Source organism: Aedes aegypti, chromosome 2 (genome assembly GCF_002204515.2).
Source record: "Aedes aegypti strain LVP_AGWG chromosome 2, AaegL5.0 Primary Assembly, whole genome shotgun sequence".
NCBI classification, from domain to species: Eukaryota; Metazoa; Arthropoda; class Insecta; order Diptera; family Culicidae; genus Aedes; species Aedes aegypti.
The window spans coordinates 449325156-449344432 of record NC_035108.1 but is presented as its reverse complement, the minus strand read 5'-3'; the positions used below and the strand labels follow the sequence as shown (position 1 = coordinate 449344432).

Sequence of the window (19277 nt, the reverse complement as noted above, 5' to 3'; positions counted from 1 at the left end):
TATGATTAGAGAATTCACCAGCTAACTTGTCTGAAGGAATATTGATCAGTTCCATGCACAGAGACGTTTGCAGAAATTCGGAAAAATGATGAAAGGTGTTGTTTCCAAAGCAGTTACACCCTTTTGAAAATATGCTATTGATTTGGAAACACGTAAATGAAAATGCGAATATTTTTCAAATTTTTGACAGATCAAAGTCAAACCATCATATCTTACAGAATTTTATGGAGAACTAAGCAGATAATAAATAATTGAAATCGTCTGAAATATTCCCTAATGAGCCAAGCCGTAAGAACTATCATATTGCGGATATTTTAAGAATTTTCCTTTCTACGGTAGCGGCAAAATTCTACAGCAGCTTCTACCGCAGGCTTCTGAATCATTCTACTACTACTACTTGGCATTAACGTCCTCACTTGGACAGAGCCTGCTTCTCAGCTTAGTGTTCTTATGAGCACTTCCCCAGCTGAGAGCTTTCTTTGCCAAAGTTGCCATTTTCGCATTCGTATATCGTGTGGCAGATACGATTAAACTCTATGCCCAGGGAAGTCAAGGAAATTTCCATTACGAAAAGATCCTGGACCGACCGGAAATTGAGCCCAGACACCTTCAGCATGGCTTTCCTTTGTAGCCGCGGACTCTAACCACTCGGCTAAGGAAGGTCCCGTCGAGAATCATTCTATCATTGAATAAAACATTCCGATCAAATTATGCTGGTAGTGCATAAAGCCATGAAAAGCAGCTGTGAACCATAAAACAAAGAATTATCTCTACAATAGCAATACATAGAAGAATTTAAAAGCAAAAAAAATATTGTTCTATGGTTCTCTGAGCAGGTTAATACATCATCAATTAATAATTTTGATTTTGAAATGTCTGCGATAAATTATTCATAAAATGTTGATGTGTAGAATTTATTTGAATTGACTACTAGTCCGTTACACCCAGAACCTGTTGCGGAACCACTAGGTATCAAAAATTACTCATGATTACTGAATACATCTCTAAAGAATTATCAAATGGGCCGTCGGGTTAGGTTCCATCAAATGTTTTAATTGGCCATTTATCCAATACTGCCGAAACCTTTAAGTAATCAATGTTATCTAAGATAACTCTGATGAATTGTCTATAAAAAATTTGACTTTATACACCACTGAGTGACAAATGCTATTTGAATTGTCCATTTTCCGGAACTCCCTAAACCTGTTACAGAGCTTATTAGTAGGTGACTTATTTTACTTCAAATAATTGAAGATTTATCTTATCAATTCTGTATAAAATTCTGAGGATTTCTATAGTTCTGTCATATGTTTGAATTGGCCACATTTTCTGGAATCCCGGAACCTGTTATGGAACCACTAGATACTCAATGTTACTGAAAATATTTTCGATGAATTCTCTATGACATTCTGAAGCTTTTGATGTGCCACACTGCCCTGTGTGCCTTGTTGGTCATATTTTGAATTGGCCACGTCTCCGGGAATCCTAGAACCTGTTACGGAACCACTGTGTTGACCAATATTGACTAAGATAACTAATTGAATATTTCATGAATTCTGTATGACATTTTGAAAAGTTTGATGTGTCGCATGATAAGGTTACATCAAATGAATTTTTTGACCACTTCTCCGGGATTTCCAGAACCTGTTACGGAACCAATACGTGGCCAACGTTGCCTTAGATAACTGAAGCCATATCTAATGAATTCTGTATGAAATTCTGAAAATTTTGATAGGTCGCATGATATGGTTTTATCAAATGAATGAATTGGCCACTTTACCATGACCCCTTAGGGAAACCAATAATCTGCCATGGGAGCCCATATGGACAATGTTGCCATACTCAGATAACAACGTCTTGGATCAATTTGTAATAAAATTCTGAAAATTTTGATGTGCCGCACGGCTTGGTTCCACCGAAAACATATATTGGCCACTACTCCGGATGCCCTGGAAACCGTTCAATGGCCTCCGGAATTGGTCCCATGGCCACTTGGTAAACAGTATAAGATACCATTTCCAATGCATTTTAGAGTAAATACTATGTTTCACATTTCACAACAAATGCATTTTGCTCTTGCGAATGCTCTTGCAAAAATGGCCAAACCCTGGTCCCTTTGGCACCGATTCAGAGCGATCAATTCCATTCATTTCATTTTTAGATAGATTCCCAAATTTAAACCTTGACGATAATTTTGAGTATAAAACAATTATATTTAGTGAAAAAACGGCTGCGAAATTCGTAGGTCAAATCTGAGTCAATATGAGCCGAACACCTTAAACGTAACTTTTTTTGTTCAGCCCTTCAGAATTGTCCTACAAGTTTTTTTCAAACGTGAAACTCTTATTTCCTACAAAAGATTTAAAGTCACCAAATTTCATAACAATAGGAAGCTACAAACAAAAGATGTGGCGATTTGAAAGTGCGTTTCGATGCATATTGACCCGAACATCGTAGGAAGGGTAAAAACTGAGAATCATAAGTTTGATTAAAAACTTAGGCAGTAGGGCCATTTTTACTTGCTTTATACGAAGCCTTTGGGTCATGGAAAAAATCCGTTGACGGATTCATGAACAATATGTCATGATATCATAATAGTTTATGTTTCTTGATATCATGAGCACGCGTCATGAAACCATGACTGTTATTCAAGAATTTGTGTGATAAGGGCGTTACAAAAATCTAACTGTTCCTTTTTCATCTTAATCAACACGTCATTTCCTATCAGTGATGTTTTTCAGTGAAATTGAATGAATGTTTTTGTTCGTTCTCGCATGACAGTTGGCGTCATCGTTGGCTGCTTCAATTACGCTCGAGCATCGCAGCGCAGAATAGCAGCCCATTCACTATTGTTCGCCTTTGATCGGATAGCAGCAAACAGCCGAGAGCAACGGTAGGCATGGTAATGCTATCTGCAGCGCGCTGCTTCTATTCTGTTGTAAGTTGTGATTGTAACGAGTAGTATCCCCCACCGAGCAGGAGCACTGCCTCTCGGTGGTGGGCAATAAATTATCGTTAAAGCCAAATGTTCGTTATTCGTCTGCCCCTCCGGGACCAAATTAACACAACGTAGGGCCTGGTCAACCCTGGACGAAACATTGGTGCCGTGACCAGGATAACGGACACCCCGGAGGAACGATCGACGACTGACGGACTGGAACTGCAACGGACAACTCACCCCGGGCCGAAGTGTCGCCCAATCGGACCTCGCCGTCCATCTGTAGGACCCAGCGTCCATCCGCCGGACCATTGCCGTCGATGCATCGGACCCCTGCGTCTATCCCCGGACCCCTGCGTCCACCTGCAAGGCCGAAGAGTCGACTTGCGAGCAAACGATCATCCCCAGGACCCCAGCGTCCACCCGGGCAAAGCCGAAGCGTCGATTTGCCGAACCAGAGCGTTCATCCCGGACCCTTACGTCCACCCGCTGCACAGTGGGACGAAACTGAATATTGACGGTCAAAACCTCTTAGAGGCGTTTCAGCTCATAGGTGTCTTCGGGACATTGTTTTGAATTAGCATCCCGAGTAATAATAAAAAATAATTCTTAAATTAGACTAAACAGAGCACCCGAGCAAAAAATATTTTCTTGAAAACATTTTTTAGGGCGATCATTGCTTCAGCAAAGTTTTATATCTTTTTATTTTCAACAACTTTGCTGAACATATTTGATATTTTTGACTTCGTTTTCACGGTTAAATTTTTAAATTTAACCTATTTTACCATAAATATCAGTTTTTTGACCATTTCTATACTCAATGTGCAATTTATGAACATGGCATGTTCTACAACATTTTATGTGTTATAAAAATGCACAACTTTGCCGAATATATCAAAGCTATAGCAACATCACATCAAGAGATATAATGAGATTATGGTAAAATTTATATAATTTTTGACCATTTTTCTATGCAAATTTCTCCTGAATCGGCACTTTTCGGCAGCCATACTTAGTATACTTTGATGCTTCATTATATTAGCCAAAGCCCCATGGCAAAAGAATGATCGGGTCTTACAGGGCTCATTGATTTCAACCATTTTTTGACGAGCTTGGAATTTCGATCTTAAATAGTTTTTTGACCTTTTGTATGCACACAGTGCAATCAATAAATTTGGAATACTATGTATTCAACACCTTTGTCATACTAAAACTGCTCAATATTAGCATCAAATCGTAGTAGCCGACGATAATTCGTCCTCGGGCATGAATACGTGAAAATTTTAAGAACAAATAATAATATATATTTTATGACAAAAAGCAAATCATAATAATATACAGTGAAATATAATTTCACCTGTTAAACCCAATTCCTCTCAGATTTCAACCATTAGGTTGTTGTGCCAGCAAATGTTAACTTATGCTCGAAATTGCTGATACATGAGAATTCTACCAAGTAAATTCTCAAAAATAGTATTTTTTAAATAAAAACATTATGTTTTTCAATGCAACGCTTCTAGAGCTTGTCAGCTTAAACAGATGCATTCGACACAGTTATTGACTTTTGTGATACAAAAAATAACAGAACATCATAAGTTTATTGATTGCACTGTGAGCACACAAAAGGTCAAAAAATATTTGATGTCAAAATAAAATTCCATGCTTGTCAAAAAATGGTTGAAATCAATGAGCCCTGTAAGACCCGATCATTCTTTTGCCATGGGGCTTTGGCTAATATAATGAAGCATCAAAGTATACTAAGTATGGCTGCCGGAAAGTGCCGATTCAGGAGAAACTTGCATAGAAAAATGGTCAAAAATTATATAAATTTTACCATAATTTCATTATATCTCTTGATGTGATGTTGTTATAGCTTTGATATATTCGGCAAAGTTGTGCATTTTTATAACATATAAAATGTTGTAGAACATGCCATGTTCATAAATTGCACATTGAGCATAGAAATGGTCAAAAAACTGATATTTATGGTAAAATAGGTTAAATTTAAAAATTTATCCGTGAAAACCAAGTTAAAAATATCAAGTATGTTCAGCAAAATTGTTGAAATTAAAAATATCTAAAACTTTGCTGAAGCAATGATCGCCCTAAAAATTTTTTTCAAGAAAATATTTTTTGCTCGGGTGCTCTGTTTAGTCTAATTTAAAAAATTTTTTTTATTATTACTCGGGATGCTAATTCAAAACAATGTCCCGAAGACACCTATGAGCTGAAACGCCTCTAAGAGGTTTTGACCGTCAATTTTCAGTTTCGTCCCACTGTGCGCTGGATCCCCGCATCCAATCATCCGTCAATCAATTCGTCATCAATGAACCCGAGCTTCATCAATTGATCAAGTAAATCATCCCGTCCAAGCGTTTCTCGAGTGTCATCAAAATCAATCAACGAGAAGCGAAATCATCCCGTTCACCATCAACCAAGCGATCCGGCGATGTAGCCAGAATGCTACCTGAACTGTCTGCGCATCACCATCGTCGAGAACGAACCATCTCACTCTGCCAACAGCAAGCTGTCGTCGTTTGCGCCGAGCCGTAGCTACAGTTGAAAACATTCGTTTTCGGGCGGGAGTATGTTCGGGCTCACCGCAACGACATCTCCCATTCGATGAATGCTAGGCGCACTCAGCAATAGCAGCAGCGCTGCTGTGTGCATTCAATTTGTCTCATTTCGCCCCAGCTAGCAGCAAGCAGCCCGTTTGCTTTCATGCTGTTGCTTTGGGCTGCGTGATGCTAGCTGTCGGCGCATCAAACCTTTGTAATATGTTACACTCATCCGTACTACCTCTCCCATATATAAGAGGCACCATTCCATGTTCATATTAGTTGTAAGTTGTGATTGTAACGAGTAGTATCCCCCACCGAGCAGGAGCACTGCCTCTCGGTGGTGGGCAATAAATTATCGTTAAAGCCAAATGTTCGTTATTCGTCTGCCCCTCCGGGACCAAATTAACACAACGTAGGGCCTGGTCAACCCTGGACGAAACAGTTTTATTTTTGAAAATGGGTAAATTGGTGACCATGCTGTTCGGAACTTTATCTTGATTCATTGATTCGCGACCCAATTAATCTGCTGGTGTTATTCAATGTTCCAGAATGTACTTGCAAGCTTGCTGTAGATTTTTTTGGACTGTTTCATCGCCAATACAGTGAGCCCAGTGATGATCTGCCAGTTCAATTGATGTTTGAAATAACATTTTGTGTACAAACCTAACCACCAGATGTCCACGTTCCTGCTAGAAATGTGGCTCTTGTTAGGTTGACATTTTAGAAATGTTTTCACGGTTTATTCCAAAACTAGCGTCACAAAAACCTCATTCAATCATCATGTTATTCATTTGCCTATGACAAACATAAACTGGAATCTCGACTGACGTTTTCATGAAATGAGTTCAGTATTCCAAATCCTGCTTCATGACTCAACTTGCCACTTTTCATCACAAAAATGGACATCATAAATGATAGGTATCTTAATTATTGAATAATGTTTATGTTTTCATGAACCAGATCCTGTTTTATGATTCCCCAACCGAAATTGCATTCTCTGGCAAATTATCAAATAAAATTGCCACACAAGCTAGTCAAATTGCATGCTAGTTTTCTGAATTAGTCCAATTGTGCATTTTTAACAGTCAATATTTCAAAAACTAGACCTATTGAGATAATTTTGAAAACGGCAATGGAGTCAGCAACTCTAAAATAAGTAAATAGCGGTATTTTGATTCTTAAAACAAAATCGTTTTCCGCAGTGTTATTTATTCGAAGGTTAATAAATAAATAGGACCATAATCACTAAAAATGAATGTCTTCGGTAAAATGGTTAATATGATCCAGGAATCACATGGACTGATGGGTTATTAACGCTATCTGGCTAGTGAGCATGAAGTTTCAATACTACAGATATCTCGGCATCCTGATCACGTAAAAAGATGACGTTTTCGTAAAAGTTGTTCAGTGGGTCAAGTGCTGACAAAAACTGCAAGACTTGGAATTTGTACTTCTAGGAAAAAATTCAGAGCTGTCCCTGAGCTGACTGGCTACTGAATGTGGAGGTAACAAAATTTAGGTCACGAAGAAACCCAAGAAATAAAAAGTTTAACTAAATTATTTTTTCAAGTTCCAAAAAGTTCGGTTACAGTTTAGATTGGAAATATTTATCTTATTCAAGGACTAAAGTAAGCTGATGTGAAACTTTAGCTTACATAAAGTATCACAAAGAAAGTTCAGGAACTTCAAAGTTCCAATCAACGTCTAATCAATTAAATCTTTCAAGTAAGAGGCCATTCAAAAATGACGTCCATCATTTGGCAGAGGGACGGTGTATGAAAATGTGATAGTGTGTTGAAAAAGCGTGATAAAGGGGGTGAGGAGGTCTAGCAATCCCGAAAAACGATAGACGTCACACGCAAACCTGCGACCACGATATTATCAAACTTGAATGAACCCAAAATGTTCCTTTGCATGGTTTTAGTTTATGGTCCTATAGCCTTTCAGAATATCCTTGGGACGGGGTTGACGGTCTAATGGCTACCGCTTCTGCTTCATATGCAGAAGGTCATGGGTTCAATCCCAGGTCCGTCCCTTTTCCTCGTACTTTGTAGTTGTATCTCGCACTTGCTTCTCTCTTCTATTCTTCTATTCTTCGTTCATAGCCAACGCTAGAACCAGAGACGGACAAGAAACCGTTTCCCTAATGCTTCCATTCTTTCATCATTATAGCACGGATTTCCTTACGCCTGATACATGAGTGGTCTGCTAACCACAAAAGCAAACCTCAAGGTATGGCACTTTTCCCCAAACCATACACTCGCGCATGAACTGGCGTAGATGCAGTCAGACATCACGGTTTACAATGGTCTGCATTCTGACGTGGCAGGCGCCATTATTGCCTTAAAATAGAAGATCACCAGCACTTATACACTGAGGGTGTCTGTTAGTCCCAAGCAGTTATCTGGTTGGTTGCTTGTGTTGTAAGTGCAGCTGATCTAGCGATACTAGAGTAGCATCCACGGGCGGCCAAGCCAAGCTCAAGCTCATGCAACCTTTTAGAAAATCCTTGCCTCAAAATATTCTATCGGTGAAAAATTTAAATATTTGAGTTTTAATATTTCATATGAAAAAGTCATAAGTAGACGACTAATCAGACATATTGTGAGGGTACCTTTCATGATTCTTAGCCTTTAAATTTCTTTAAAACCCTAAAACAATACAAACAACTTAGTGCACATGTAGCATATGGCAATATGGAGCTGAATCAATTTCGACAGGTGCTGCGAAGGAAAATTTTAAGTTCATTCAAGTTTGGTAATATCGTGGCCTTTCTTAGTCGAGTGATTAGAGTCCGCGGCCACAAAACAAAGCCATGCCAGAGGTGTCTGGGTTCGATTCCTGGTCGTTCCAGGATCTATTTGTAATGGAAATTTCCTTGACTTCCCTGGGCATAGAGTATCATCGTACTTGCCACACGATAAACGAATGTGAAAATCGCAGCTTTAGCAAAAGCTCTCAGTTAATAACTGTGGAAGTGCTCATAAGAACACTAAGCTGAGAAGCAGGCTTTGTCCCAAAGAGGACGTCATGTCAAGAAGAAGAAGAAGAAGAATATCGTGGTTCCAGGTATGTGTGCGTCATATTTGAATCTTCTCTAAGGGCGCCATTGTAAACTTTTCAAATTTGCATATAAATTCGCACATCGCGGTTCAAAAAGATATTCATTATCATTATTCAAGTACTGCCGTTTAAAATCGCAAGAGGAATTCCAGCCTCTTGAAATTATTTCAGAAATAGCTCGAAAATTAAATTTAAAAACAATGATTTCTTCAAAAACACTACAATAAATCAATTTGAACCATCTGGGAACGGACCTGGTGTAGTGGCTAGAACACACGCCTCTCACGCTGAGGACCTGGGATCGAATCCCATCCCCGAGATAGTCACTAAAAATTTTTGTGACGACTTCCTTCGGAAGGGAAGTAAAGCCGTTGGTCCCGAGATGAACTAGTCCAGGGCTAAAAATCTCGTTAATAAAGATAGAAAAAAAAAAAAAAAATTTGAACCATCTTCAACTGATATTTCCTCCTACGAAATCACAATCCCCGAATGCAATGCCGTTGCAAAAGTGCACTTTCCCAGAGGCTCTCGGAGTAGAAGCCAATGGTAACGTCCATTTCGATTCAATGCACATTCGGTTAGGGGTCTTGCGGTTAAATAACAATTAAGTAATATTTGCCGTTTTTGGCCGGCATTCAAAAAGTGGAAGTCGATGCCGCTTCTGCTCAGCTCTGTTGCTGCAACCGGTAAGTGGAGGGCAATCTTGGCTCTGCCTCCGGGTAAAATCAGCCTGGCCGGTCGGTTCCCCTTTCTCATGTCGAGAAACGATTCGATGTACGCTCTTCAACGTTTTGAACGATGTTGATTTTATTGGTCTAGTAGTAGACCTTAAGTAGCCGGGGTGCTTCTCCAGTCTTATTTTTGCATAATGCCCCGTAATAACAGAGGAAAGGCACTTCTTGCAGCGAAATAAAACAAAAAGCCGAACAAACTGCCATTAAGTAAGTCATGCTTCAAAGAGTTCGAACTTTGTGCCTGGCAGAGACAGAGAAGGCTTGCGAAACCCGTTTTGAATCGGAGCAACTTCGAAATCGAACCCCGGCTGATGATAGATATAATAATATGGATATATAGGAAGCGGGCGTTTCTGGCGCGGAAACGTTAAATAATTAATTAGATACTGCCCTGGCGGAAAGGAACGGTACCGTACCAAAAGGTCAATAAGCTTCCAGAGAGCCTTATCGGGAGAACGATTCCCCTCACATCGCCGGCAGTACATTATTGAACGAGTTTAGAGCCTGAAATCGACGCCACAAGCCAATTATCTGTTGCTTTCGTCGTTTTCTTGATGGGAGGAAAAAAAAGCAGTGCCTCACAAGGTACACGGTGCCACCGCAATATTTGTCTAATGTGTAATGTGGTTTGAGTGGAACACTTTCGAACTGGAGCAACGCGCGAATTGAGGCAACAAATCGAAAGCAATTACCGTCAAACGGGGTAACTTGCAATAGGGGTGAAACTTGCAACACTTCGACATGTAACCGAATTGTCGTTTTGATCAGCATTGAGTTAAATTTTTATAATTTATTCCGCCATTTATTGACCTCAAGTATACAACAGAAGATTTCGGCGAGGGTTTGGGTATTGTTTCTTTTTTGCTTGGTTTGCTGGAGGTGAAAATCATATTAAACGTTGGATTGCAGAAAATGTACGCTGAAAAACGTTCCTCGTACCAAACAAACGGTAGAAATGTGTCATTCGAGACAATTGTCATCAGTTACAGTACTTAGTAGTGTAGAAAATGACAATATAAAAGTTTTGATAATTTGATGCTTAATCACTGTAAAAATTCAAAAACGTTTTTGACTACCCTTGTGGGGTAACTTGCAACAGCTAATTTGATCTCAATTGTTTGATATTTCTTGCAGTTTATCATCGAAAACACATGACAAGGCTAAATTTAACACAAAATTTGTTCAGTAACATTAAAATTTTTGTACCGCACTTAACTCAATACACGTTTGGTAATAAATATTAAAAATATTACATGAATCGCATTATTATTAGACTTAGATTTATGTTCTTCATGAAAATAATGAAGCATTTTGAAAATCTATATAAAAACTAACTTGCGGATCTGTCGTTGGGAATTTTCTACATGAAGTATGATAAAGGTAGTATCAGAACACCAACAGAGACCATTTTAAAACAAACATATCAATATCTTATACGTCGCTTTGATTTCAATTTGTATAAAAAAATGTTATGTGAACCATAACCTTAAGTACAATTGTATTTGTAGAAAAGTTGCATTAAAACGTTTTAATGGCTCTCCAATAACTGTCAAGATTTATGATATGCTAGAATTTGTGAACACCCTATGCAATACCAATGAAGTTTTCAATCAAATTGGTTTAATACTGATAATTCAATCAATAATTGGTTATCTGTACTCTTAGATAGCTTAGGTAGCTGTTTATGATTATTGTCATACTTTTACTGCAGAAAATTATTAAACGATCATAATAACACGATATAGTTTAAGTTTTCAATAGTGTACTTCAGGTAGCAGTATGTGTTGCATGTTACCCCACATCAGGGGTAACATGAAAAATGTATACTTTTCGTCTCTACTGATCCCTGAAGATCAAACATTGATAAAATTAATACCGTGTGGTATTCTTCACGTGGCGATTAGGGTACTAGATGGTTTTTGTCTCATCTGAATCCTCAAATTTTTCATCCATATAGCTTTGAAGTTGAAAATTGTTGCAAGTTACCCCGTTTGACGGTACGTTTGCTTCGATGGATCTAATGACTCTCAAATGTCAAAATAGACAGCTGTGGCAGCTGAGCTAACCTACCGACGACACGGACTAAGTACGACTTGTTGACTGTGATTGGAGAAAGATGGCTGAGGATTTCGTGGGAATAATTGCATCTCTGAAGGATTTGGATTGGATTTGGATTGGATTTGGATTGGATTTGGATTGGATTTGGATTGGATTTGGATTGGATTTGGATTGGATTTGGATTGGATTTGGATTGGATTTGGATTGGATTTGGATTGGATTTGGATTGGATTTGGATTGGATTTGGATTGGATTTGGATTGGATTTGGATTGGATTTGGATTGGATTTGGATTGGATTTGGATTGGATTTGGATTGGATTTGGATTGGATTTGGATTGGATTTGGATTGGATTTGGATTGGATTTGGAATTGGATTTGGATTGGATTTGGATTGGATTGATTGGATTGGATTTGGATTGGATTTGGATTGGATTTGGATTGGATTTGGATTGGATTTGGATTGGATTTGGATTGGATTTGGATTGGATTTGGATTGGATTTGGATTGGATTTGGATTGGATTTGGATTGGATTTGGATTGGATTTGGATTGGATTTGGATTGGATTTGGATTGGATTTGGATTGGATTTGGATTGGATTTGGATTGGATTTGGATTGGATTTGGATTGGATTTGGATTGGATTTGGATTGGATTTGGATTGGATTTGGATTGGATTTGGATTGGATTTGGATTGGATTTGGATTGGATTTGGATTGGATTTGGATTGGATTTGGATTGGATTTGGATTGGATTTGGATTGGATTTGGATTGGATTTGGATTGGATTTGGATTGGATTTGGATTGGATTTGTTGGATTTGGATTGGATTTGGATTGGATTTGGATTGGATTTGGATTGGATTTGGATTGGATTTGGATTGGATTTGGATTGGATTTGGATTGGATTTGGATTGGATTTGGATTGGATTTGGATTGGATTTGGATTGGATTTGGATTGGATTTGGATTGGATTTGGATTGGATTTGGATTGGATTTGGATTGGATTTGGATTGGATTTGGATTGGATTTGGATTGGATTTGGATTGGATTTGGATTGGATTTGGATTGGATTTGGATTGGATTTGGATTGGATTTGGATTGGATTTGGATTGGATTTGGATTGGATTTGGATTGGATTTGGATTGGATTTGGATTGGATTTGGATTGGATTTGGATTGGATTTGGATTGGATTTGGATTGGATTTGGATTGGATTTGGATTGGATTTGGATTGGATTTGGATTGGATTTGGATTGGATTTGGATTGGATTTGGATTGGATTTGGATTGGATTTGGATTGGATTGGATTGGATTGGATTTGGATTGGATTTGGATTGGATTTGGATTGGATTTGGATTGGATTTGGATTGGATTGGATTTGGATTGGATTTGGATTGGATTTGGATTGGATTTGGATTGGATTTGGATTGGATTTGGATTGGATTTGGATTGGATTTGGATTGGATTTGGATTGGATTTGGATTGGATTTGGATTGAATTTGGATTTGATTTGGATTGGATTTGGATTGGATTTGGATTGGATTTGGATTGGATTTGGATTGGATTTGGATTGGATTTGGATTGGATTTGGATTGGATTTGGATTGGATTTGGATTGGATTTGGATTGGATTTGGATTGGATTTGGATTGGATTTGGATTGGATTGGGAATGATTTGAATTTTATTAAAAGTAAAAAATCGATAAACATTTTTTTTCAAAAAGAATTGCATGAACTACTCTTAATTTTTATTTAAACTAGACAAAGCCCAAAAGTTAACAGCCATATCTAATTTTACACATCGTATCTCATATCGTATAACTATCTCTTGAGATAATCACACCGCATGAAATCGTTCTCTGCCAATGTAACGAAGCAACAGTCAAACAATTTGGCGCGGATTTTAGACATTATTATTAACTTCACTGGCCTGTTAATTTCGAGAGAAAGAAGAAAAAAGATACCGTGAAGTGAGGCAAGGAGGGCTGCATCCAACCGTTTGTTATAGTTGGCTCATTGCACACTTTATATTTGGCAAGCAGCGTACACTCCTCCGGTAAACTCGCCGGAGCAATCCCAAATCAACAGCTCCAAGAAGAAACGTGATTGCTGGTTCTCTGTTATCTCCACTCATGAATCGCGTGCTTCGCTGGCAAACTACACTGCACTGTACCTATAGGGTAGGCATGCCAGTTATGGTCCACACGTGATAGTTGGAATCATTCAAAAAGATTTAAAATATGAAAGTTATCGAAATTAAACGTATGGCGAAATAGAGAACCACCATGGCCATAACTGGTGCACTTCCCCTAGTTGGCTGAAGCATTTTCCTCAAGACTGTTTGTTAGCGGACTTGTTGAAATGAGTGGAGGGCTTTCAAGAAGTGGAGTGAAAAAAAGCGAAAATAGAAACAAGATTCACTCTCGATATTTTTACCCGGTCTTCAATCAGCGAGCTTGGTCGAGGGTTTCGCTATTGCTAGTTATCGCGGCAATTTGTGGTCCATGGTAGGCGTTACCGTAAATTTTTACGTTTCAAATTGATTTTAAACAATTAGCGGGCAGTCCGTGATACCGCGGCTAGTTGATCGCTGAGAAACCGCATTGATAGAACAAAGATTGGTGGTGATCGTAGACGGACGTGACGGAGGAACTACGCTAAACCAACGGGAACGGAGTCCGAAACCGAGCGAGATTTAATCGATTCTCGGTTTGATCTCGGTGTAGTAGGTTATGGAGCGAGTATCGGCTAGTTGCATAATACAGTGGTTCGCAAACAAGGAAAGCGAAACAACTTTGAGATTTTAACAGAGACTAGGAATCTAGGAGTATGATTGATTTCTTAATCCTGATGTAAGGCTGTGTGAGTTTTCTTGATGAATTTTGATCAAGCTGCAAGAATTCATCCTGGGATTTAAAAAAAATCCTCTAGAAAGTCCACCTTAAATATTTTCATCTAAGACTGCCTCATACAATCAAAGGAATGACACCAGCTGAGTCCGAATGCAGGTCAATTTGGGGATGGGAGGGAAATGTTGAGGTGTTACTTGCTCTATGGAAGCCGAAGAGCCCTCTGCACTTCCACCACAAGAAAATTCTGGAAGTTTGAATATAAGAAGGGGATGTATTGGTAAACGATATGAAAATATGGAATATCGAGTTGGGGAGAATTCACTGTATTAGAAAAAGTGTCTTGACACTGCACTGTTATGCAAATGCTTTAAACCAGTTGAGAACCCCTTTTCCAATTCTACTTTGAAGGATGCGAAGCGGAGGTGAAGTATTTGCGATCATACTGCAATTTAACTTTTTTTGCTTGTACTCGTCTACAGATTTCCTTCAGACTAGGCTAGACCGAACCAATGCCGACCGATTACGGGTTTTGTGTGAAAGAGCAACGGCGATGGTCAGCCAATTCGAGCCATCCGATGGTTTCGAGCCAGTCGATAATTTGAGTACCGCGAAGTAGCGGCGCTCGAAGGCTCTGCATCGGACTGGATTGCAATTTTTGATTAATTATTTTCGGATAAATATTGCGGTTTGCGATGCAGACTTACAAATTGAATAATTGTGTAACTTAGTTCGAATATTTACCCATTTACATGATTTCAAGTATCCATCCAGGATTGAAGCTTCCAAACGTACCTAAAAAGAAGAGAAAGGACAAACTGTTAATATCACTTGAAACAGCATGTGTCGCTTTTGGAATTCCTGGAAGAAAGACAATTCAAACCACGCATGTTCACTTTCACAGCAATTATTCGTCCAAGATCAGGCTCATCTTACGCCGAAACAGACGCGACCTAGTAAACCTTTGCTAACCTAAATTCACCCGAAAGAAGAATCCACAACAAATTACCCGCACTCAAGCTGCGTCTGGTTTGGTGTACTGCAGCAGTCAGCATAAATCTATCTGTTTGTTCGCTATCTCTATTTTTTTCCTCTCTCGAGCCCACTCGACTACCGTGCTGTGAGTTGAGCCAAACTCCTTCAACTTGCGATTCAATAGAATCGGTTGCACGTGTTCGAATCATCTTCAACAGCCAGTGGCCAGCAAACGAACGATTTGAAACCAATTCATCTATAGCTAGGTTCAATTTCTCCCAAATGTCATAACAGATTAGAGACGACATATCAATAAATTAAAAATGTTGTTGAGAAACAAAAATTATGAAAGCAAAATTTCTCGGCTCTAAGCTCCTCTCAGAATTTCAGGGGAAATTCTCTCAGTATTCCGAGGGAAATTCTTCAAGGATTTCAAGGGAATTCCTCTGATGAATTCGAAGGAAACTCTCAGGATTTAGAGGGAAATCCTCTTAGGATTTTGAGCGAAATCCTCTCAGCATTTCGAGCGAAATCCTCTAAGGATTTCGAGGGAAATCTAAGGATTTCGAAGTAAATACTCTAGGGATTTTGAGGAAAATCCTCCCAGGATTTTGAGGGCAATCCTCCCAGGATTTTGAGAGAAATCCTCCCAGGATTTCGAGGGGAATCCTCTCAGGATTTCGAAGGAACCTTGCTGGGAAATCCTCTCAGGATTTCGAGGGAGATCCTCTCAGAATTTCGAGGAAAATCCTCTCAGAATTTCGAGGGAAATCCTCTTAGGATTTCGAGGGAAATCCTCTTAGGATTTCGAGGGAAATCCTCTTAGGATTTCGAGGGAAATCCTCTCAGGATTTCGAGGAAAAATCCTCTCAGGATTTCGAGGGAAATCCTCTCAGGATTTCGAGGGAAATCCTCTCAGGATTTCGAGGGAAATCCTCTCAGGATTTCGAGGGAAATCCTCTCAGGATTTCGAGGGAAATCCTCTCAGGATTTCGAGGGAAATTCTCGCAGGATTTCGAGGGAAATCCTCACGGGAAGTCGATGGAAATCTCCTCAGGATTTCGAGGGAGATCCTCTAAGAATTTCGAAGAAAATCATCTCAGGATTTCGAGGGAAATCCTCTCAGGATTTTGAGGGAAATTCTCTCAAGAATTCAAGGAAAATCCTCTAAGAATTTCGAGGGAAATCCTCCCAGGATTTCGAGGGAAATCCTCTCAGAATTTCGAGGAAACACCTTTATGGATTTTGAGCATAATCCTGTCAGAATTTCTAAGAAAAGGAAAATCCTCTCAGAACTTCGAGGGAAATCCCCTCAGGATTTCGATAGAGATCCTCTCAAGATTTCGGAGGGAATCCTCTCAGGATTTCGGAGAAAATCCTCTCAGGATTTCGAGGGAAATCCTCTCAGGATTTCGAGGGAAATCCTCTCAGGATTTCGAGGGAAATCCTCTCAGGATTTCGAGGGAAATCCTCTCAGTATTTCGAGGAAAATCCTCTCAGGATTTCGAGGAAAACCCTCTCAGGATTTCGAGGGAAATCCTGTCAGGATTTCGAGGGAGATCCTCTCAGAATTTCGAGGAAAACCCTCTCAGGATTTCGAGGAAAATCCTTCAATTCTCAAGATTTCAAAGGAAATTCTCTCAGAATTTCGAGGGAAATCCTCTCAGGATTTCGAGGGAAAATATTCTCAAGATTTCGAGGGAATTCCTCTCCGGATTACGAGGGAAATCCTCTCAGGATTTCGAGGGAAATCCTCTCAGGATTTTGAGGGAAATGCTTTCAGGATTTCAAGGGAAATCCTCTCAGGATTTCGATAAATGTCCTCTCAGGATTTCGAGGGAAATCCTCTCAGGATTTCGAAGGAAATCCTCTCAGGATTTTGAGGGAAATCCTCTCATCATTTCGATGGAATTCCTCTCAGAGTTCCGAGGGAAATCCTTTCAAGATTTCGAGGGAAATCCTCTCAGGAATTCAAGGGAAATCCACTCAGGATTTCGATGGAAATCCTCTCAGGATTTCGAGGGAAATCCGCTCAGGATTTCGAGGGAAATTCTCTCAGGATTTCGAGGGAAATCCTCTCAGGATTTCGAGGGAAATCCTCTCAGGATTTCGAGGAAAACCCTCTCAGGATTTCGAGGAAAACCCTCTCAGGATTTCGAGGGAAATCCTGTCAGGATTTCGAGGGAGATCCTCTCAGAATTTCGAGGAAAATCCTCTCAGGATTTCGAGGAAAATCCTTCAATTCTCAAGATTTCAAAGGAAATTCTCTCAGAATTTCGAGGGAAATCCTCTCAGGATTTCGAGGGAAAATATTCTCAAGATTTCGAGGGAATTCCTCTCCGGATTACGAGGGAAATCCTCTCAGGATTTCGAGGGAAATCCTCTCAGGATTTCAAGGGAAATGCTTTCAGGATTTCAAGGGAAATCTCTCAGGATTTCGATAAATGTCCTCTCAGGATTTCGAGGGAAATCCTCTCAGGATTTCGAAGGAAATCCTCTCAGGATTTTGAGGGAAATCCTCTCATCATTTCGATGGAATTCCTCTCAGAGTTCCGAGGGAAATCCTTTCAAGATTTCGAGGGAAATCCTCTCAGGAATTCAAGGGAAATCCACTCAGGATTTCGATGGAAATCCTCTCAGGATTTCGAGGGAAATCCGCTCAGGATTTCGAGGGAAATCCTCTCAGGATTTCGAGGGAAATCCTGTCAGGATTTCGAGGGAAATCCTCTCAGGATTTCGAGGGAAATCCTCTCAGGATTTCGAGGGAAATCCTCTCAGGATTTCGAGGGAAATCCTCTCAGGATTTCGAGGGAAATCCTCTCAGGATTTCGAGGGAAATCCTCTCAGGATTTCGAGGGAAATCCTCTCAGGATTTCGAGGGAAATCCTCTCAGGATTTCAAGGGAAATCCGCTCAGGATTTCGAGGGAAATCCTCTCAGGATTTCGAGGGAAATCCTCTCAGGATTTCGAGGGAAATCCTCTCAGGATTTCGAGGGAAATCCTCTCAGGATTTCGAGGGAAATCCTCTCAGGATTTCGAGGGAAATCCTCTCAGGATTTCGAGGGAAATCCTCTCAGGATTTCGAGTGAAATCCTCACAGGAAGTCGAGGGAAATCCTCTCAGGATTTCGAGGGAGATCCTCTCAGGATTCCGAGGGAAATTCTGTCAGTATTTCGAGGAAAATCCTTCAATTCTCAAGATTTCAAAGGAAATTCTCTCAGGATTTAGAGGGACATCCTCTTAGGATTTCGAGGGAAATCCTCTCAGGATTTCGAGGGAAATCCTCTCAGGATTTCGAGGGAAATCCTCTCAGGATTTCGAGTGAAATCCTCACAGGAAGTCGAGGGAAATCCTCTCAGGATTTCGAGGGAGATCCTCTCAGGATTCCGAGGGAAATTCTGTCAGTATTTCGAGGAAAATCCTTCAATTCTCAAGATTTCAAAGGAAATTCTCTCAGGATTTAGAGGGACATCCTCTTAGGATTTCGAGGGAAATCCTCTTAGGATTTCGAGGGAAATCCTCTTAGGATTTCGAGGGAAATCCTCTTAGGATTTCGAGGGAAATCCTCTTGGGATTTCGAGGGAAATCCTCTTAGGATTTCGAGGGAAATCCTCTTTGGATTTCGAGGAAAATCCTTTCAGTATTTCAAGGGAATCTTTTCAGGAAACCCTTTAAGGATTTGAAGCGAAATACTCTCAAGAATTAGAGTCAAGTCAAGTCAAATCAAGTCAAGTCAAGTCAAGTCAAGTCAAGTCAAGTCAAGTCAAGTCTAGTCAAGTCAAGTCAAGTCAAGTCAAGTCAAGTCAAGTCAAGTCAAGTCAAATCAAGTCAAGTCAAGTCAAGTCAAGTCGAGTCAAGTCAAGTTAAGTCACGCAGTGAGAAAAGCGTGGTACGTGGAAATGATGTCTCTGTTAGGGAACCATATCAAGCATAAGAAAAGGGTTTTAACGTTATAAGAAACCAAAAAATCAAGCTTTTCATCTTGTCCAACGTTTCGATCCGTTTTAAGACGTTTTTCAGGGATTCGATTCTCCAAATTTCTCGTCCAGTGTGATTCTGTGGAACACCTAATTCTCCTGTTTATGAGATAGGGTGGAAATTT

At 39.7% G+C, this 19277-nt stretch overlaps 1 protein-coding gene across 3 annotated transcripts in view; it reads right to left on the bottom strand.

The window, feature by feature from the left end:
- LOC5575526 (beta-1,4-glucuronyltransferase 1) overlaps positions 1-19277 on the bottom strand; it is a 339501-nt gene that overhangs the window by 283768 nt on the left and 36456 nt on the right. Inside the window, exon 2 of one of the 3 annotated variants that reach the window (XM_021848017.1) lies at positions 14945-14995. The exons of the other annotated variants lie outside the window; for them this stretch is intronic. The gene's annotated coding sequence lies outside the window, so the exon portion shown is untranslated. The remainder of the gene's footprint in view (positions 1-14944; positions 14996-19277) is intronic. 3 annotated transcript variants of the gene reach the window in all.